The sequence below is a fragment of the Entelurus aequoreus genome, linkage group LG06 (assembly GCF_033978785.1).
Source record: "Entelurus aequoreus isolate RoL-2023_Sb linkage group LG06, RoL_Eaeq_v1.1, whole genome shotgun sequence".
NCBI lineage: Eukaryota > Metazoa > Chordata > Actinopteri > Syngnathiformes > Syngnathidae > Entelurus > Entelurus aequoreus.
In genome coordinates, this window is record NC_084736.1 from 42,771,343 (window position 1) to 42,793,947 (window position 22,605).

Consider the following 22,605-nt stretch of genomic DNA (forward strand, 5'->3'; position numbering starts at 1 on the left):
TTTATTTTTTTATTGCTTTATTTATATAAATCGTATAAAATAAATCAAAGACTCAGCACAGTATCACAGGACAAAAAATAAAGCAAAAACAATTTTATATTGCTTTACAAATTTTTTTATTGCTTTATTTAAAAAAAATAAAATATTATTTGTTTTTTATTGCTTCATTTATTTTCCTATGAAACTGTACTGAGTTAAAAAAAAAATTATTGCTTTATACATTTATTTTTCTATTTTTTATTGCTTTATTTATTTATTTTGTATTGCTCCAAAGACATGCACCTGGGGATAGGTTGATTGGCAACACTAAATGGTCCCTAGTGTGTGAATGTGAGTGTGAATGTTGTCTGTCTATCTGTGTTGGCCCTGTGATGAGGTGGCGACTTGTCCAGGGTGTACCCCGCCTTCTGCCCGAATGCAGCTGAGATAGGCTCCAGCCCCCCACCCCAGCGACTCCGAAAGGAACAAGCGGTAGAAAATGGATGGAAGGATATTTATTTATTTTATATTTTTCTTATTCTTTTTTTTTAATTATTGATTTATTTATTTTCCTATGATACTGTACTGAGTCTAAAACATGTTTTAATAAAAACATTTTTAATTTTTTACTGTTTTTTTTTTTTTTTTTTTTTTGTATTGCTTTATTATTATTTTTTTTTTAATTAGTTTTTTTTTTTTTCCCATTGCTTTATTTATTTTCCTGTGATACTGTACTGGGTCTTTGATTTATTTTGTACAATTTATATAGATAAATCAATAAAAAAAAGAATAAAAAATAAAGCAATACAAAAATCAAAATGTATAAAGCAATAAAAAAATATTATTGCTTCATTTATTTTCCAATGATACTGTACTGAGTCATTTATTTATTTTGTACAATTTTCTATTTTCTCTATTATTTGTGCACTTTCATTTTTGAAGTTGTTATTGATTTATTGTTATGTCAATTGATTAACCACAGCTGTGACTATTAAGTGCATCACTTCCTGTTGAAAATGGCACACTGACAAAGACCTTTTCGAAACCGGTCTGTGTTTGGTAGCGCCTCCGCTTAAAATCATTAGAAGGACATGCATGTGTGTTGCTGGCCTTGCTTTTTCTTCAAGTACTCTTTTTGCCGTGCACATCTTTATTTTTGTTTTATAAAGTTTTTTGGAGAGTGCGTGCTTTTCCTTTATTTTAAACCAATGTATATGCAAGTGTTACTGTAGCAAAACTGCGTATCTCAGTCTGTGCGTCTGTAATCCAAGGTGCACAGACATATTAAATATTTTCATTATACTTTTGTTGTTTTCACATATAAAAAGATGCAAGTCAGGGATTCTTCACCATTTTGGGAAGTGAGCGCCCTCTAGCGGACCGCCAAAAATATAGTTTCTCCGTATGGGACGCCGTGGCGAAGTTGGTAGAGGGGCTGTGCCAGCAATCGGAGTGTTGCTGGTTACTGGGGTTCAATTCCCACCTTCTACCTTCCTAGTCACGTCCGTTGTGTCCTTGGGCAAGACACTTCACCCATTGCCTCTGATGGCTGCTGGTAGCGCCTTGCATGGCAGCTCCCGCCATCAGTGTGTGAATGGGTAAATGTGGAAATACTGTCAAAGCGCTTTGAGTACCTTGAAGGTAGAAAAGCGCTATACAAGTACAACCCATTTATCATTTATTTATGGGCCGCAGCGGTACTCCATTGTAATACACTTTTCCACCACCTGTGGCAGTAGTGACAAGCTCAAACAAACTGAAGCTCAAGTCATAGAGAAGTTTCTTAGGTGCAAAAATTATGCCTAAAGTGGTGAAGCTGTATTTTCATTTGCATTTGACTTGTAATGACATTTTATTTAAGAAACATACATATTATTATTATTCATTTATATATTAGTTAACTATATTTTAGCACTCGGTAATTGTATCTAAATGTATTTTTAATCATTTTTCATGAGTTCCTTCTTAAGCTCAAAAATTATGACTAAAGTGATGAAGCTGTATTTTCATTTGCACTTTACTTTTATTGACATTTTATCTAAGAAACATACATATCATTATTATTAATTTATATATTAGTTAACTATATTTTAGCACTCGGTAATTGTATCTAAATGTATTTTTACTCAATTTTCATGAGTTCCTTTTTAAGCGCAAAAATTATGACTAAAGTGATGAAGCTGTATTTTCATTTGCACTTTACTTTTATTGACATTGTATTTAAGAAACATACATATTATTATTATTCATTTATATATTAGTTAACTATATTTTAGCGCTAAATAATTGTATCTAAATGTATTTTTACTTGATTTTCATGAGTTCCTTCTTAAGTACAAAAATGAGGACTTAGGTGGTGAAGCTATATTTTCATTTGCACTTTACTTTTATTGACATTTTATTTTGAAAAACATACATATTATTAATTTATATATTAGAGAACAAAAGGGAGGAGGAAATATGGGAAAGGAAAGAGTTTTTTGTGTCTATGTGAGAAGAGGGGAGTTGTATTAGAAATCCAATACGTAAGCATGCATTCTTGTTTATGAGCTAAATGCTGGCGTCTCAGTGGAGCAAAAGGCAAACAGTGGATGACAGGAAATCTGTCATGTTTCCCCATTTCCATGTGTCAGAATTGAACATGCAATGGTGGTGCCGTCATTTCTGTGATGCAATGCGTTTGGCTTTACTGTAATTTGGCATCAATGAGTAATTAATGAGGAAACACTTGGGTTAGAAACCTAAAAAAAAATAAAACAAAACAAAAAAATTATAAATAATGCGTTTGGCTTTACTGTAATTTGACATTAATGAGTATGAGGTAATTAATGTGGAAACACTTGGGTTAGGAACCAAAAAAAATAATACAATAAAATAAAAACTTTTTACGAAATAAAAGAAATAATTAAAAAAAAAAACAAGACAAAACAGAAATAGGTAATGTGTTTGGCTTTACTGTAATTTGGCATCCATGAGTATGAGGTAATTAATGAGGAAACACTTGGGTTAGAAACCTAAAAAAAATACAATAAAATAAAAAAAATTAACGCAACAAAAGATAGAATAAAAAAACAAACAAAAAAATAATAATAAATAATGTGTTTGGCTTTACTGTAATTTGGCATCTATGAGTATGAGGTAATTAATGAGGAAACACTTGAAGAAACCTAAAAATAATAATAAAATGAAATAAAACAAAACAGAAAAATAAATAAATAATGTGTTTGGATTTACTGTCATTTGGCATCTATGAGTATGAGGTAATTAATGAGGAAACACTTGCGTTAGAAAACAAAAAAAAATGCATCCATCCATCCATCCATCCATCCATCCATCCATTTTCTACCGCTTGTCCCTTTCGGGGTCGCTAGAGCCTATCTCAGCTGCAAATAAAAATAAAATGAAACAAAAAAATAAAAATAAAGAAATCTAACAAAAAAGCAATAATAAATAATGCGTTTGGCTTTACTGTAATTTGGCATGGATGAGTATGAGGTAATTAATGAGGAAACACTTGTGTTAGAAACCTAAAAAAAAAAGAAGAATAAAATAAAACAAAACAAAAAAATAAATAAATCATGCGTTTGGATTTACTGCAATTTGGCATCTATGAGTATGAGGTATAAGTAATGAGGAAACACTTAGGTTAGAAACCTAAAAAATTAGAAATAGAATAACAAAAAAAGTAAAACAAACCAAAACTAAATTGTGTAAAACTAATTTAAAAAAAAGAACTAATATTGTGTTTGGCTTTACTGTAATTTGGCATCAATGAGTATGAGGTAATTAATAAGGAACCACTTGTGTTAGAAAGCTCACTTATAAAACAATTAAATATAAAAATTGTAAAATAAAAAAATTACAAAAAGAAAAGAAAAAGTAATGCAATTGGCTTTACTGTTATTTAGCATGAACGAAAAAGAGGTTATTAATGAGAAAACGCTTGTGTTAGAAACCTCAGTTATAAAAAAAATGAAAAAATACAAATTGAAAAAATATATATACAGTATATGTTTTTGGCTTTATTGTAATTTAGCATGAATGAGTATAAGGTAAATATTGAGGAAACGTTTGTGTTAGAAACTTCAAAAAATAAATAAGAAAAATAAATCAAATGAGTCTGATTTCAAATAATAATTAACAACACAACTTAGTGTGTGTGTGTGTGTGTGTGTGTGTGAGTGTGTGTGCGCGTGCGTCCATGCGTGTGTGTGTGTGTGTGTGGTTGTTTCCCACCCACACACTCCTGTTGATATTTGCAAGTGTAACAATTGGGTGACAAGGTTTGTGTGCGAGGGCATGTTTGAGCAGCTGGGTGTGGATGCATACACTCACCACAGTGGGAAGCACACAGGTCTTCTCAGGAACTAGCATCCACTGTAGTATCCAGGAAGCCAACCGGTGTGCCCTTAAACAACAAATGCATATGTTAGCGACGTGGCCCACATTTGACCAATCACAAATACAATATCAATGAGCCCTGAGTGCGTATTGTGAAGCCATCATGTAGAAAGTGTGTTAATAACCCCAGACTCTCTCTGTAGTGGCTGCTCAGTCCACAATAACAACAACATTAGCACAAAATATAAATCGGATTCAGGGCTACTTCCTGATGAGGCCTGAATCTGACGCCAAAAGACCAGATTTAAAGCACTTTGGAGCATTTAGACCACTGATGTCAAACTCAAGGCCTGGGGGCCAAATCTGGCCCGCCACATTATTTTATGTGGCCCGCGAAAGCCTGGAAATAATATGCGTTAATAAAATAAGGTAATCTTTTCTTACTAAATATATTTGTTCTTTCCCTTTTGACATTAAAAATAATGTACAGCATGCAATTGCATATCTTTTAAAATTAAATATTATCAAAATCTAAATATTATATGGTCGAGTATTCCAAAAATACTTTTTTGTGAAAATAAAGATAAATACTGTACTTAAATATCTGTTTGACTTAAGATTGCAAAACAAATTATCAATCAAATTGTAGACTGTAAAATTGACTATAGATTTTATGGTTAAATTCCACCGACTGAGTTCTTTACCGTAAAATCAACTTTGGTACTGTTTTTTTCCCATGAACAGTAAGACACTAAAACATAAAAAAACAAAAAACAAACAACAACATTAAAACAATAACATTTGACAGTAAAAAAAACAACTGACTGAATTTTACCGCTAAAAATAGTGGTATTGTTTCTCCATTCCATTCAATTTATTAATTTTTGTATATGCTGTAAAAAAAAAAAACGCAAAAAAAAAAGCTTTTACTGGAAAATTCTGGTGACTGAGCTGCCAGTTTTTAAAGTAAAATTTAAAGACTTTTTTTGCAGCCTATGTAAAAAAATATATTGTTAGTTTATTATATATATACAGTACAGGCCAAAAGTTTGGACACACCTTCTCATTCAATGGGTTTTCTTTATTTGCATGACTATTTACATTGTAGATTGTCACTGAAGGCATCAAAACTATGAATGAACACATGTGGAGTTATGTACATAACAAAAAAAGGTGAAATAACTGAAAACATGTTTTGTATTCTAGTTTCTTCAAAATAGCCACCCTTTTCTCCGATTACTGTTTTGTACACTCTTGGCATTCTCTCGATGAGCTTCAAGACATAGTCTTGAAATGGTTTTCACTTCACAGGTGTCATAGTTTTGATGCCTTCAGTGACTATCTATAATGTAAATAGTCATGAAAATAAAGAAAACACATTAAAATGAGAAGGTGTGTCCTAACCTTTGGCCTGTACTGTATATACAGTCGTGGTAAAAAGTTTACATACACTTGTAAAGAACATGTCACAGAACTTTCCTCCAGAAGGTCTTATCTTTGTCCATGTGATGTCACATGAAACAAAAATGGAGCTGTTTGGCCACAATACCCAGCAATATGTTTGGAGGAGAAAAGGTGAGGCCTTTAATCCCAGGAACACCAATTCCTACCGTCAAGCATGGTGGTGGTAATATTATTCTCTGGGCCTGTTTTGCTGCCAATGGAACTGGTGCTTTACAGAGAGCAAATGGGACAATGAAAAAGGAGGATTACCTCCAAATTCTTCAAGACAACCTAAAATCATCAGCCGGGAGGTTGGCTCTTGGGCACAGTTAGACTTAGACTTCCTTTTCCTTCCTTTACAGTACAGATAAGAACAACATTTTGTTGCATTAGCTCACGGTAGTGCAGGATAAAAGAGCAATAAGGTGCAGATATAAACAGATTACTGTACAGATAAATATATTGCACTTTTGCATATGCATCCACGTTTATGGATATATGTTATATTGTCTTTATATTCCAGCGAGTTAATCCATTTTTGGGGGGAATTGAGGGGATTATTTTAATGCGTTCAAGAGTCTTACAGCCTGAGTTGGGTGTTCCAACTGGACAATGACCCCAAACACACGTCGAAAGTGGTAAAGGAATGGCTAAGTCAGGCTAGAATGAAGGTTTTAGAATGGCCTTCCCAAAGTCCTGACTTAAACGTGTGGACAATGCTGAAGAAACAAGTCCATGTCAGAAAACCAACAAATTTAGCTGAACTGCACCAATTTTGTCAAGAGGAGTGGTCAAAAATTCAACCAGAATCTTGTGGATGGCTACCAAAAGCGCCTTATTGCAGTGAAACTTGCCAAGGGACATGTAACCAAATATTAACATTGCTGTATGTATACTTTTGACCCACCGGATTTGGTCTCCTTTTCAGTAGACCCATAATAAATTCATAAAAGAACCAAATTTCATGAATGTTTTTTTGTGACAAACAAGTATGTGCTCCAATCACTCTATCACAAAAAAATAAGAGTTGTAGAAATAATTGGAAACTCAAGACAGCCATGACATTATGTTCTTTACAAGTGTATGTAAACTTTTGACCACAACTGTATACTGTATATGTGTATTCATATATTACTCATTGTTAAACCCGCCCTCTGAGGGCAACCATAACTGCAATGTGGCCCTCAATGAAAACAAGTTTGACACCCCTGGGTTAGAATGGCAACAAAAATCAGATCTGTATCACTTGAGGGCAAAAAAAAAAATCAGATTTCATGTGCAGTGTAAACAAGGCCTAACATAGTGATCCAGTTTTCAGCCTTACTTGGACCCTAGGAGAGAGAGTATTTATTTTTCACTACCCAAATGACTGTAAATCTGGAGTGGAGAAGACAACAAATAACACCATGACCGTCATACAGTGGTGGAAGAAAAGAGCACTGCTGAATCTTTGGTGACATGAGCTCAGAGGATGGAATGTTCCGCAGAAATATGCTGCCTATTCATGAAGGACAGAACACAACAGCAGCCTTGCTCCACCTCTCACGTTTTAGGCCCTGCGTTCTGCCGCCATCGCTCCCTCTCCAGTCCTCCTGCGCCTCATTCCTCAATCCCCGTTTGGGCAAGGCTTTCATTTCCCTCGATTCAGTCTTCCCACAAATCCTTTCAAATGAACTTTCCTGTGGTGTACTGGTCAGAGGGACATTACGGTGTGTCATGTAATCATTCCCAGTTATGATAATGGGCGAGACTTTACACATTCCTTACTAACAACCTGTGTTTTCTTTCCAGGCACAGCACAGTGAGGTGGGACGGGGCGAGGGCGAGGACAGGGGTTAATCCTGAGATCAGTCCAACCCGCAGTCCTTAAGCAGCAGTTGGAGATAAGATTTAGTTGTGCAGGAGCTTTGTTTTGAGCCTGAAGGCAGGACAAAGTTAGCGAGCACACCTGGTAGTGAGACCAAATATGTCTGACAGCCATCTTATGACAGGAGAAATGCTTGGTATTCAGTGGAAGGAAGCAATTGTTCAATGGACGTTACGCCATACCCTTGAAGGAGCTTCTTGGGTACAGTGTTTCACAGTAAATACACGCTAAGTATTGCAATATGAAAACACAGAACCAATGCTGTAATAGCGGAACATTAATATTGATGCAGAGTACAGAACAGTACAGTGTAGGGTTGTCCCGATACCAATATAAACAAAATGTATTTTCAATACTTTTCTAAATAAAGAGGGATCACAAAAAAAATTGCATTATTGTCTTTATTTGAACAAAAGATCTTAGGGTACATTAAACATATGTTAATTATTGTAATTTAGTCGTTACGTAAAACAGTGAACATACTAGACAACTTGTCTTTTAGTAGTATGTAAACAAACAAAGGCTCCTAATTAGTCTGCTGACATATGCAGTAACATATTGTGTAATTTATCATTCTATTATTTTGTCAACATTATTAAGGACAAGTGGTAGAAAATGAATAATTAATCTACTTCTTCATTTACTGATAATATCTGCTTACTTTATTTTTTAACATGTTCTATCTACACTTCTGTTAAAATGTAATAATCACTTATTCTTCTGTTGTTTGATACTTTTCATTAGTTTTGGACGATACCACACATTTGGGTAACAATCCGATACCAAGTAGTTACAGGGTCTTACATTGGTCATATTCAAAGTCCTCATGTGTCCGGGGGCATATTTACTGAGTTTATAAACATAATATGAATTTTAAAAAAAGGAAAAAATATTTTGTGACGATAATATAATACAACAAAAATATCGATGTAATCATAGTAGTATCGACTAGATTGTACTTGGTATCATTACAGTGGATGTCAGGTGTAGATCCACCCATGGCATTTGTTTACATTCAGGCGCTCTAGCTTTTGTTAGCGGTGACGCCGGAGAGCTATTGGAGCCTCCTCGGGTGTGTAGTGAAGCATGTTTAGCTATTCCTCGTCCTGCAGGGACGATACTTGTAAGAAACTTACTTTATAAGTCACCATGGAGTCCAGGATTAGTGATTTAGAAGTAGCTAAAACACTGCCGGCTTATGAATGTTAGCTGCCAGCTAGCTAGCCATGTCTTAAAGCGCCTCTTCCTGAGGGCGTTTCAGTGTTATAACTTCACCTTTATCTTTACTTTTTAGGCCAAAATGCGTCTATTCTCCTTTTTCTGTCTACACACTGTCTGCTTGTAAGTACTCTGTGTGTGTGTTGCCGAACATGCTCCTCTGCATGTAAAATCAGCAATGTCATGACGTGACAAAAAAAAGGGGGAACCGGTACTTTTCAAACAGAGTATAGTACCGTTTTTGATTCATTAGTACAGCGATACTATACTAGTACCGGCATACCATACAACCCTAGTACAGTGTGACCAATTCAATCCAATCCCCTTTATTTCTATAGCACAACAAAACTGTCTCTAGAGTGCTGCACATAAAAAAGTAAACAATAAAAGTAAACAATAAACAAACAAATAATAATAGAATAAAATAATAAAGTACGTCAATAAAATAAAATAAAACAATAAAAACAAATCAATATAAAATAATAAAACACTAAAAGGACCACAAGACTCACGTCTATTTAAAAGCCAGAGAATAAAAGTGGGTTTTACATTTGGATGAGGTCCGTGATGTACTTTGGGTCCGGTCCATTCAAAGCTTTAAAAACTAATTTTCAAATCAATTCTAAAACTGGGGTGACGTGCTCTCTTTTTTAGGTTCCCGTTAAAAAGTCGTGCCGCAGAGTTCTGGACTCACTAAGCGTGACCGTGCATTTGGACTTATTCCAGTGTCAAGTGCATTACAGTAGTCCAGACCTGATGAGATAAAAGCCTGCATGATTTGTTCAAATTGTTTCAAAGATAAAAGCCGAAGTGTGACAAGTCTAACAAGTCCCACACAGACAGCTGCGCAAGGCTGCCTTACATGGACTTTAAAGTACGAGTAGAAGTAGATACTGCGCTGTCATGATGAGTGAGGGTGTCAAAAAAAAAATCGATTTACAAATTAATTGGGATTCTTATTTGTAACAATTTTTTATAGAGTAAAAAAAATTAAAAAATCGATAAAAAGTAATAAAGTTTTTTTAAAGGGGAACTGCACTTTTTTTTAAGTATATATATCTGGTCAGGATGCCACCCGAACGCCTCCCTAGGGAGGTGTTTAGGGCACGTCCGACCGGTAGAGGCCATGGGGAAGACCCAGGACACGTTGGGAAGACTATGTCTCCCGGCTGGCCTGGGAACGCCTCGGGATCCCCCGGGAGGAGCTGGACGAAGTGGCTTGGGAGAGGAAAGTCTGGGCTTCCCTGCTTAGGCTGCTGCCCCCGCGACCCGACCTCGGATAAGCGGAAGATGGATGGATGGAAGTATATATGTAATGTAGTAACATTAATAATAACATGTAATATATACATGATGTAAGTATATATGCAATGTAGTAACAGGCACATTTCTAATAACATTTAATATTTGCATATTTTGATCATTTTAAACATATGCGGCACATTCATTTCAAAATAGCATCACTTTTGATTTTTTTTCTCGTCATCACTGATTATTACTCACTGCATACTTTATGAGAGCCAATAAACATAATAAAACATATCTTACTGTACAATGTCTGCTGTCATTAGGATGCAGACTGCTGGCATGTTTGCACTTTTCGCTTTTCTCGCCAATTCCAGGTCCTGCATGGCTGTCAAAGTGTCCCAACTTGTCGGATTATATCCTCAGCCATCTACTTTTCAGGTGAGATGCATGATTTATGATCTACAATAAACTTACAGAGAGCAGGGAAGCGAGGAAACAGCAGCCCATTCCATGATGTCAACATCGGCACACAAGAAGTGATCACGGCGCCGCTGTAAAGAGTTTCTCTGCGTTAGCGCTTATAATAACAATATCACTAATACTTGGTTTATATGCAAATCACGAAATGTAAATAGAGTATTGTTGGCGCTTTTATTTAATACTTACAATGCATAAAAAAAAATCTATTCGTCATCATGTCTTTCATAAGGATTGTGAACAATAGGCCAAATTCCCCCCCCAAAAAGTGCAGTTCCCCTCTAAGTAATATAGAAATGTATCATAGCTGTTTATCTATTTTATAGAGGAATGTAGTTAATTATAGAACTGACACCCAGTGTTATTAAAAAGGTATTGATTTTGAATCGAGAATCGATTCTGAATCGAATCGTCTATGGTGCAAAATCTGTACTCTGCAGGTGCTTAAAAGGGAACGGCGCTTTTTGGGGATTGTGCTTATCATTCACAATCCTTCTGTGAGACAAGAACACGTGTTTTTTGAATGCATTCTAACTCATAAATAAACGCCAGCAAAAGTCAGCTAACGATGGAGGTAATTGGATCCGCTCTTTTCCTCTATTCTACATCCATCAATGTTTTATATACAGTATTCTCCAGACTATAGAGCGCACCGGGATACAAGCCGCACCCACAACATTTTAGAAGAAAAAACATATTTTCCATATATTAGCCGCACCGGACTATAAGCCGCAGATATTTACGTTGTAAAATAAGTTATTTTTACAGAAACATTCTGTATATATTTACTAACATACTTTGAATGTTTCCAAATGGTGTCTGTAACACGGCAGTAAAATGGTGGATCAAACAAAATAGAAGTCATCGTCATGGACCCACCAGCTGCGGAAGCTAACTCTCCAATCAGCTAAACAGACTCAATAACTCCACGGTGACGTTTTGGTGAATTTACTGAGGAATTTGTGAAAAAGGTATAAAAATATGGCACCGTTTGATTTTACATGAATCAATAGCAAGTACTACCGATGAAATTCAGTTGGTGCCTATCAAAGTACCGAATTTGGTACCCATCCCTGACTACATTACACTGGTCAACAGGAGTTTAGAACATTCAGAAATATCAATCAATCAATCAATCAATGTTTACTTATATAGCCCTAAATCACGAGTGTCTCAAAGGGCTGCACAAGCCACAACGATATCCTCGGCTCAGATCAAAATAACTGATTTCCATTAAATTATGCTATATAAAAAATGTATTCCCCCATAACACATCATGTGTTGCTAACACTTATATAAGACCTTTAAAGTAATTTTGATAGTTGGCTAATATAGACACTTATATCATGTGTTGCCTTCATTATAAGACTTAAATAAGGCTTTTAAAGTAATTTTGATAGTAGGCTAATTTAGCTATTATGGACACTTACATCATGTGTTGTCTTCATTGTAACACTTATATAAGACTTTCAAAGTCATTCTAATAGTAGGCTAAAATAGCTAATACATATGGCACCGTTTGATTTGACATGAATCAATAGCCGGTACTACCGATGGAATTCAGTTGGTGCCTATAAAAGTACAGAGTTTGGTACCCATCCCTGACTACATTATACTGGTCAACAGGAGTTTACAACATTCAGAAATAACTGATTTCCATTCAATTATGCTATATAAAAAATGTATTTCCCCATAAGACATCATGTGTTGCCTTCATTGTAACACTTACAGTATATAAGACTTTTAAAGTCATTTTGATAGTAGGCTAATATAGCTAATAGAGACACTTACATCATGTATTGCCTTCATCATAACACTTATACAAGACTTTTAAAGTCATTTTGATAGTAGGCTAAAATAGCTATGTCTGTGTGATCATGTTTTGTTTTGGTTATGTTGGTTTTTGGACCCTTTGTGCACTCTTGTTTGTTTTGTTTCCATGACAACCCATTAGTTTTCACCTGTCCTCATGTCACGCACCTGTCTCACATTTTGCACTCGCACACCTGTCACTAATCATGTCACTATTGTTTAAGCTTCCAGTTGCCAGGCTGTCTTCCTGGCGACATCATTCTGCTTCATGTCATGTTTACAGTTTCATGCTTAGTTCACGCTGCTTGTTTCATAATCCATGCTGCCCTGTTCACGTCATAGCAAGTAAGTTTTGTTTATTAATGCCACAGTTAGTGTCTTTTGTTTTTTGTCCATAGTTCTGCCTTTGTGCTAGTTTTTGTTTTTATAGCCAAGTTTTGTACTTCCGCCCTTGTGCGCGCCTTTTGTTTATTCCTTTTATTAGTGTTAAAATAAAGATGTCATTACATTCACGCCATGTCCGGTCCAAGTTCACTTGCATCTCGGGAAAACAACCACCCCATAGTCCACGTACTGACACTAATATAGACACTTATATCATGTGTTGCCTTCATTATAAGACTTAAATAAGGCTTTTAAAGTCACTTTGATAGTAGGCTAAAATAAAAACTCATATTATGTGTTGCCTTTATTATAAGACTTAAATAAGGCTTTTAAAGTCATTTTGATAGTAGGCTAATATAGCTAATATGGACACTTACATCATGTGTTGTCTTCATTATAACACTTATATAAGACTTTTACAGTCATTTTGATAGTAGGCTAATATAGCTAATATATATGGCACCGTTTGATTTGACATGAATCAATAGCCGGTACTACCAATGGAATTCAGTCGGTGCCTATAAAAGTACAGAGTTTGGTACCCCTCCCTGACTACATTATACTGGTCAACAGGAGTTTACAACATTCAGAAATAACTGATTTCCATTCAATTATGCGAGATACATTTTTCCCCCCATAACACATAATGTGTTACCTTCATTGTAACACTTATATAAGACTTTGAAAGTCATTTTGATAGTAGGCTAACATAGCTAATATAGACACTTACATCATGTGTTGTCTTCATCATAACACTTATATAAGACTTTTTAAAGTAATTTTGATAGTAGGCTAATATAGCTAATATAGCCACTTACATCATGTGTTGCCTTCATCATAACACTTATATAAGACTTTTAAAGTCATTTTGATAGTAGGCTAACATAGCTAATATAGACACTTACATCATGTGTTGTCTTCATCATAACACTTATATAAGACTTTTTAAAGTAATTTTGATAGTAGGCTAATATAGCTAATATAGCCACTTACATCATGTGTTGCCTTCATCATAACACTTATATAAGACTTTTAAAGTCATTTTGATAGTAGGCTAATATAGACACTTATATCATGTGTTGCCTTCATTATAAGACCTAAATAAGGCTTTTAAAGTCATTTTGATAGTAGGCTAATATAGCTAATATGGACACTTACATCATGTGTTGTCTTCATTATAACACTTAAATAAAACTTTTATAGTCATTTTAATAGTAGGCTAATATAGCTAATATATATGGCACCGTTTGATTGTACATGAACCAATAGCCGGTACTACCAATGGAATTCAGTTGGTGCCTATCAAAGTCCAGAGTTTGGTACCCATCCCTGACTACATTATACTGGTCAACAGGAGTTTAGAACATTCAGAAATAACCGATTTCCATTCAATTATGCGAGATAAAAAATGTATTTCCCCATAAATGTTTGATATTAGCCTGGTCTATGACATAGCGTGAATGGACTTTATGATCAAAAACTCAACTGAGGTATCTTGTTGAGTTATTGCACAAAGTAAATAAAAGCTGACAAATAAATAGCATAGCACCGTTATGGGTCAGTTGCTTTCAGAATCCCAGAGGAAGACACGCAGATAAACATTAGTACAAAAATACACTCGATGCACTGCTATAAGACAAGCATACACATAAACGCCCGAGATATTCATCTAAGATAAACAAAAAGCTTGAGGGCTCTGCAGGTTGTTTTTTTTCCTGTGTGTACATGTCATCTGAGCTGCAATTACTTTGGCTGGAACTATGGAAAACAAACACACAGACCTAGAGCACCTTTAGGGACAGGATTGATGAAATGCTTTCTGTCCATGTTTGATATCAAAAGGTAGTATCGAGGTGAAAGGTTGGATAATAATGTTCAATTTTGATTGAGCTCCTATTCATTTAAGGATAAATTATCCACCAGTCAAGATGGAGGACCATGAGAGGCTTCTTTTAATGCACAGTCTGCTGGGTTAGAACCGTACACGGAGGACAGGCAGGCTGAGTGCTAGGATGAACGGGGAGTGATCAGGTCTGAGCTCCATAAGCTCCACTGTGACCTATATAATGCACAGATATATCTGGACGCACGGTGACATTGGCGGAATGAATGTCACATAGCAATATGGCGCCTTTGAATGGCCGCAATTAATGTGCAATTCACATAGCACAGTAAGAGTCATGCAGCTCACACGGCAGAACCTCAATTTACGAAATTATTTGATTCTTAAACATGATTTGTAAATGGAAAAGTTTGTATTTTATGGAGGAATGTAGTTAATCATAGAACTGGCACCCAGTGGTATTAAAAAAGTATTGATTTTGAATCGAGAATTGATTCTGAATCGAATCGTTACAACCCAGGAATCAAATCGAACCATGTGACGCACAAAGATTCCTGATTGGCTGTCAGCCTAGGGCTGGGCGATATATCGAATATACTCGATATATCGCGGGTTTGTCTCTGTGCAATATAGAAAATGACTATATCGTGATATTCAAGTATACGTTCTCATGCAGTTGCTTTTAGCTGCGGGCATTACACTGCATGTGTTTCTCACTCTTTCTTGTCTCTCCTTCTCACAGAGAGATAAACAACAAGCGCACCTTCTAACATACGTCACATACTGTCGCGCGTGCAACGTCATATGCCCTCGCGGAGCAGAGAGGTAGCGGCATGGGTAACGTTAGAAGTGATGCTAGCGAAGTGGTGCGAGTGGTAATACAAGAGAAAGAAGGTGCCAATCTGGTAACAAATGGAGGAAGAAGAATTAATTCCCAAGAAAAACAGCACAGGGTCCATCATCTGGCGGTGGTTTGGCTTCAAGCGGGAAGATGTTGAACAGACAACCGTAATATGTCAAGTATGCAGCAAAAGCGTTGATACAAAAAGTAGCATTACTGCTAATGTGTAGCATCATTTGAAAAGTCACCCGCTAGAGAATGAAGAGTGCTTGAAACTCCACATGTCAACATCTACGGCCGGTGCCACACCCACAAAATGCCCAAGCAACCATTTCCACATCAACACTGTATTAAAAAAATAGTCAACAACAGAAGGAGATAACGAACATGAAAGTTTAAAATGAGCATACATTAATGCAGTATGAACAAGAATGTTTTAATGTAGACACATAGAATCATCATACTGGAGTGATTATATGCATCCAGTGTTAATTCAAGGCTAAGGCAAAATATGGAGATATGAATAAAAGACCATATCGCCCAGCCCTATGTCAGCGTGTCACTCCCACTGATCAGTGATCACTTCCTGCCTTGCTCAGTTACCAGAGAGCCAGTGCCTTGGTTCATGCAACCAACCTTGTTTCGCACTACCATTTTCTTCCAAAGAAGAAAAAGAAGACATTTTATTTTATTTTATTGAAGGCTTTGATTGTGTCCATCACAATGTATTTAACTTGTGTCTTCAAAGCTAGAGCCAATTATTAATGTTTACATTGCTTCTCATGGAAAACTGCCTCACTTAAACTTTTCAATTTACGAACTTAACTGGTTCTTAAACATGGTTCGTAAATGGAAAAGTTTATTAAGTGAAGCAGTTAAGTTCGTAAATCGAAAAGTTTGTTAAGTGAAGCAGTTTTCCATGAGAAGCAATGTAAACATGAATTGATTGGCTCTAGCTTTGAAGACACAAGATAAATACATTGTGATGGACACAATCAATGCCTTCAATTTTTCTTCTTCTTCTTTGGAAGAAGATGGTAGTGCGAAACAAGTTTGTTGCATGAACCAAGGCACTGGCTCTCTGGTAACCAAGCAAGGCAGGAAGTGATCACGGATCAATCGGAGTGACACGCTAACAACCAATCAGGTAACAGTATCAACCAGGGCTGTGAATCTTTGGGCACCACATGATTCGATTCAGAATCCATTCTCGATTCAAAACGATTCTCGATTCAAAATCAATACTTTTAGGTGTCAGTTCTATGATGAACTACATTCCTCCATAAAATAGCTAACAGCTGTGATATATCACCTAAAAGAAAAAAGGCTTTATTTAATAAAATGTTAGCCAAACATTTACTAAAGTGCTTGGACAGGACAGATTTTGGGGAGAAATTAAAATAAAAATAATAAAAAATTATTATTATTTTTTTTTTTGATTAAAAATCGTTACAAATAAGAATCGCGATTCATTTGGAAATCTATTTTTTTGACACCCCTACTATCAACTATCAAGTTTGGTTGCGCCATTTTGTCGTCTAGCGGTTGATTCCTTGCATGAAGTCAGAAGAAAAACAAAAAATGTGTGCTGCAGAGAGCAAATAAATTGTGGATAAAACAGGAAAAGTCACCTCGACAGTATGGCAGTTTTTTTGTTTTGTTTGTTTTTTTAAAGACCAATGTGGTCTGTAAATTACACAAAGTTGCTCGTCCCACCAAGACCGGTAACCACCCTTTAGAGCACAGCCGTAACTTCCTGGCACTAAACCTGCAGAAAATAGTTATTTTCAGGTTTCTCTAGGTTTACATTTTCACACTATTTTGTTACACTTTATTACACATTCCTTATTTTGGCACCTTCATTTTAAGAGTGTATTAAGTGTTCAATGTGATTTCACAATTCTGTATACATTGACTGTTTTCCATGCTTGTGTTGACATTTCCTTTGCTTTCTGCCTTGATAGCTGAGGGATTATAATCAGAGGAAAGTTACATTTGAAATAAAAATGTTTACATTTCACAATGTTTTCTCCTGGTCCTTATTTTCCATAAGTTAGGGCAGTTCAGGAGCATAGCCCTACTGAATGTGGAGGGGAAAGTTTTTTTTTCTGTGATGGCGAGAAGAATGACTACCTACCTCACGGAGAACAACTACATTGACACCAGCTGCCAGAAAGCCGGGATTCCAGGTTTTCCTGGTTGCGTAGAGCATGCTTCTATGATTTGGGAACAGATCCAGACCACTAAGAGGGAGAAGAAAGATCTGCACATCATATGGTTAGATCTAGCCAATGCCTACGGGTCAGTGCCACACCTGCTCATAGACTATGCCATGGAATTCTTCTACATCCCAGATAACATCAGGACCATGATCAAGATCTACTTCCAGGACATGCACTGAAGAAGGTGACCACTGGCTGGCAACAACTGGAGGTAGGGATCGCAATGGGATGCTCCATTTCCCCCATTCTCTTCGTGGCAGCTTTCGAGGTCATCCTGATCGGGGCAAGGCAGGTGGTGGGTGGTGTCCGGCTGCCCGCAGGCCAGAGGCTCCCGCCCCTAAGGAGCTATATGGACGACATCACCTGCCTGCTACGAACCGCCCCATGCACATCCAGGCTACTTAAGAGGCTGGATGAGCTGATCACCTGGGCCAGGATGAGGTTCAAGCCTCAGAAGTCAAGGAGCCTCTCAATGCGAAAGGGAAAGAGAAACGACAGTCACCTTCACCATCAGCGGAGACGACATCCCACGCATCGTGGATCAGCCCTACCGAAGCCTGGGAAGACTCTATACACCTGGTCTCTCAGACAAGGACATGGGAAAAATCATCCTCCAGCAGCTTTCAGAGGGCCTGTCCAAGATCGATGCAAGGCAGCTACCTGGGAAGTACAAGGTGTGGTGTTACCACTTCACCCTGTACCCAAGGATGATGTGGCCTCTGAAGCTGTGCGAAGTCAAATCATCAGCCGTAAGCCGGATGGAAGCAAAAGCCAACTCTTTCATCCGAAAATGGCTTGGCCTGCCACGGTGCTTCTCAGCTGCTGGCCTGTATGGATGGAACTCACTCCAGCTACCCCTGAAATCTATCACCCTGGGCTACAGGCAGGAGAAGGCAAGGCTGGTGATGGAGCTAAGGAACTCTTCCGACAGGGCAGTGGCGGATGCAAATGCCAGAGTCGAGACTGGAATGAAGTGGAGGGCCAAGGAGGAGGTCCAGAAGGCGATGGGGAGACTGCAACATCAAGAAGTCGTGGGCATAGTCTAGACAGGCCGGGCAGGCCTTGGATAGAGCGATCCACCCATCCTATGGTCCAAGGCAGGCAGGAAAGAGAGGAAGGACCTTGTTGTTGCTGAGGTCACCAGGATTGAGCAGGAGGAGCTCAGAGTAAGGTCTGTGGCACAGGGGCAGCAGGGGAGGTGGACAACTTGGGAGGGTGTCTCGAACCGAGCAATCAGCTGGGCAGATTTCTGGAAACTGCCACTGTTTCCTCATCAGGGCAACATATGACACCCTCACGAGCCCTAAAAACCTCCACCAATGGCTTGGCACAGAGCAATCATGCGACCTCTGCGGGACCATCAATGCCTCACTCCAGCACGTTCTGTCAGGCTGCAAAATGGCGCTGACACAGGGTCGGCTCAGATGGCGGCACGACCAAGTCCTCAGCAAGCTGGCAGAGGTGCTGGAGAAAAGTCTGCAGGAGGCAAACAACCAGAGTCCAGCAGAAAGCCAATGCAGGATCCACTTCCTAAGGCACGGGGAACCTGCGACACATTCCAGCAAGAGACCACCCGCCAAGCTATTAACACCAGGGGCGGCGTGGAAGATGGAAGTGGACCTGGGTAGGCAGCTCCAGTTCCAACAGGAGATATGCAGCACCACCTTAAGACCAGATGTGGTGCTGTGGTCTGCAGCTCTGAAGTCAGTGGTACTGATTGAGCTGACAGTGCCATGGGAGGAGGGACTGGAAGCTGCCTACGAGAGAAAGAAGGCAAAGTATGCAGACCTGGTCGCGGAGTGCAGAGAAAGTGGATGGAGGGTGAGACTGTATCCGGTGGAGGTGGGAGCCAGAGGCTTTGTGGGCAGAACAACACCACGCCTGTTCAAGGACCTGGGACTATGTGGAGCCACCCTGAGCAGATCCACCAAGGAGCTTTCAGAAGTAGCAGAGAAAGCTAGCCAATGGCTCTGGCTCAAACGACGCGACAAGACTTGAGGAGCAACATCCAAGTAGGTTTTGCTGCAGGGGGTGTCAGGGAGACGTCCCTGTTCACTGCCCCGCCACCGGGAGATGTTCTGGGCTAAGGGGCGAAACATCAATGAGAGGTGGTCCCCAGCTGAAGACCCTGCAGCAAAACCTTTTCTGGTATGCGGTCAGGTTTAGGCCTGCTTCAGGGAAGAGGACGTCCCTGCCATGCACAGTCCACCACAGGCACCGGTGGAGATGCGATAGGCCTAAGGCCCAGCGGCAAGACCACCTTGCTGTAATTAAAAAGGGTTGTACGGTATAACGGTACTAGTATAGTACCGCGATACTAATGAATCATATTCGGTACTATACTACCTCTAAAAAAGTACTGGTCCCCCACAGTGTGTAGACAAAAAAGGGAGAATGGACGCATTTTGGCCTAAACACTAAAGACAAAGGTGAAGTTATAACACTGAAACACCCTCAGGAAGAGGTGCTTTAAGACATGGCTAGCTACTGTAGCTAGCAGCTAACATCCATCCGCAGTCGGCAGTGATTTAGCTACTTCTAAATCACTAATCCTGGCCTCCATGGCGACAAATAAAGTAAGTTTCTTACAAGTATTATCACTGCAGGACGAGGAATAGCTAAACATGCTTCACTACACACCCTAGGAGGATACAATAGCTCACCGGCGTCGTGGGTAGATATTGGGTGGATCTACACCTGACATCCACTGTAATGATACCAAGTACAGGAGCATATCTAGTCGATACTACTATGATAACATTGATATTTTTTAGCATCACAAAATATTTTTTCGTTTTTTAAAATTCATATTATATTTATAAACTCAGTAAATATGTCCCTGGACACATGAGGACTTTCAATATGACCAATGTATGATCCTGTAACTACTTGGTATCGGATGGATACCTAAATACATGGCATCATCCAAAACTAATGTAAAGTATCTAACAACAGAAGAATAAGTCATTATTACATTTTAACAGAAGTGTAGATAGAACATGTTGAAACAGAAAATAAACAGATATTAACAGCAAATGAACAAGTGGATTAATAATCATTTCTTACAGATTGTCCCTCATAATGTTGACAAAATATTAGAAAGATAAATGGCCCAATATGTTACTGCATACGTCAGCAGACTAATTAGGAGCCTTTGTTTGTTTATTTACTACTAAAAGACAAGTTGTCTAGTATGTTCACTATTTTATTTAAGGACTAAATTGCAATAATAAACATATGTTTAAAGTACCCAAATATTTTTTGCTAAAATAAAGCCAATGTGCCATTTTTGTGGTCCACTTTTTTTTTTTTTAGAAAAGTATCGAAAATAATCAAAATACATTTAGGTACTAGTAACAAAATATTGGTATCGGGACAACCCTACCATAGGTCATAAAAATATCAATAAATATCGATATCGACCAACATAAGTCGACATATGTATGTATATGTATAATAGACTGTATTTATATTATTCACATGTAAAAATACCTAAATGTTTGTCTATTGTGAGCGAACTGTGGTGCTGAATTTCCCCCAGAGATCAATAAAGTACTTTCTATTCTATTCTATTCTATTCTATAAAACACTTACATGGTGATACAGTTTTCAGCCATATTGCCCAGCCCTACTTCAAACCCTCATAATAATTATGAGCGTTTAAATAGTACAACGCATACAAACGCTGTGTCTTTTCTGCTTTAATACACACTCTCAGGATCAATACAGCCTAGAGCAGTGTTGTTGCTTACTGGTTGTAGCCCGCATAATCATATGTAATCTCCCACATCAAATCCTGCAGAGAACACATTGGAGCGGTGACAATAAAACCTCATCAGCTCAAAGCCTTTAATTGCACAGACAACGGGGACAGCTATGAATGCCAGAAAACAGTTAGCATTTCTACAGTGATTGTTCAGGCATCTTGGCCTGAACGGGGATTAAAAAGGATGTTCGATTACCAGCAAGACGACATTGTTTGTCTTTTACTCATACTAGCTTGCTCATGACGTACCACCACCACTTGTAACGAGATCCTTATGACTCCACATACTGTACACTTTGTGTCAGCAGCTAGCCGTTAGCAGCGTGAGCTGGCATTGAGGGTTATGGTTCCATACAGTTTGTACACACTGGAGACCCACAATCATTTGGACAAACAAAGATTGTACGCATCACGGGACGTTGAATACCGTACCAGGGATGGACTTCTAATGTTAGCTGCTAATGCCCTGGAGCTTTTTCTAAAATGTATGAAAATGGTAACAAATTAGGGAAAAAATAGATTTTTGTAGGAGGACAAACATGACACAAATCTTCCTATTTGTTAGAAATCCCACTGTTTATATTCAACATGCTACACTGATGAGAGTATTCGGCGAACACCGTTTTGTCCTATTAATTTCGGCGGCACTTCAACTCACCGTAGTTTGTTTACATGTACAACTTTCTCCGACGCTGCCACAGAAAGATGTGTTCTATGCCACTCCTTCTCTGTCTCATTTTGTCCACAAAACTTTGTATGCTGTGAGTGAATGCACAAAGTTATTGATGTTATTGACTTGTTGGAGTGCTAATCAGGCATGTTTGGTCACTGCATGACTGCAAGCTAATCAATGCTAACAAGCTATTTAGGCTAGCTGTATGTACATATTGCATCATTTGTAGGTATATTTGAGCTCATTTAATTTCCTTTACTTAAGTCCTCTGTATATTTATTTTATACTAACATGTTTCATGACACATTATCTGTATGTAATATTGGCTGCATTTCTGATAGTTGTTTGTGTGCCACGTTGTTCCAGACCACAGCAAACAACCTTTGGCCATTCTAAGATAGTCATTTCCAATAGTTATCTCACCCTCTGAGAAGTTTTACTAATGTTTTCCAATGTTGTAAAAATGTGTTGAATAAATATTAAATTTCAAC

At 37.8% G+C, this 22,605-nt stretch overlaps 1 protein-coding gene across 3 annotated transcripts in view; it reads right to left on the bottom strand.

Moving 5' to 3' along the window:
• LOC133652225 (atos homolog protein B) overlaps nucleotides 1-22,605 on the bottom strand; it is an 86,640-nt gene that overhangs the window by 53,773 nt on the left and 10,262 nt on the right. For all 3 annotated transcript variants that reach the window (XM_062050737.1, XM_062050738.1, XM_062050735.1), the window contains exon 2: nucleotides 4,315-4,387. The gene's annotated coding sequence lies outside the window, so the exon portion shown is untranslated. The remainder of the gene's footprint in view (nucleotides 1-4,314; nucleotides 4,388-22,605) is intronic.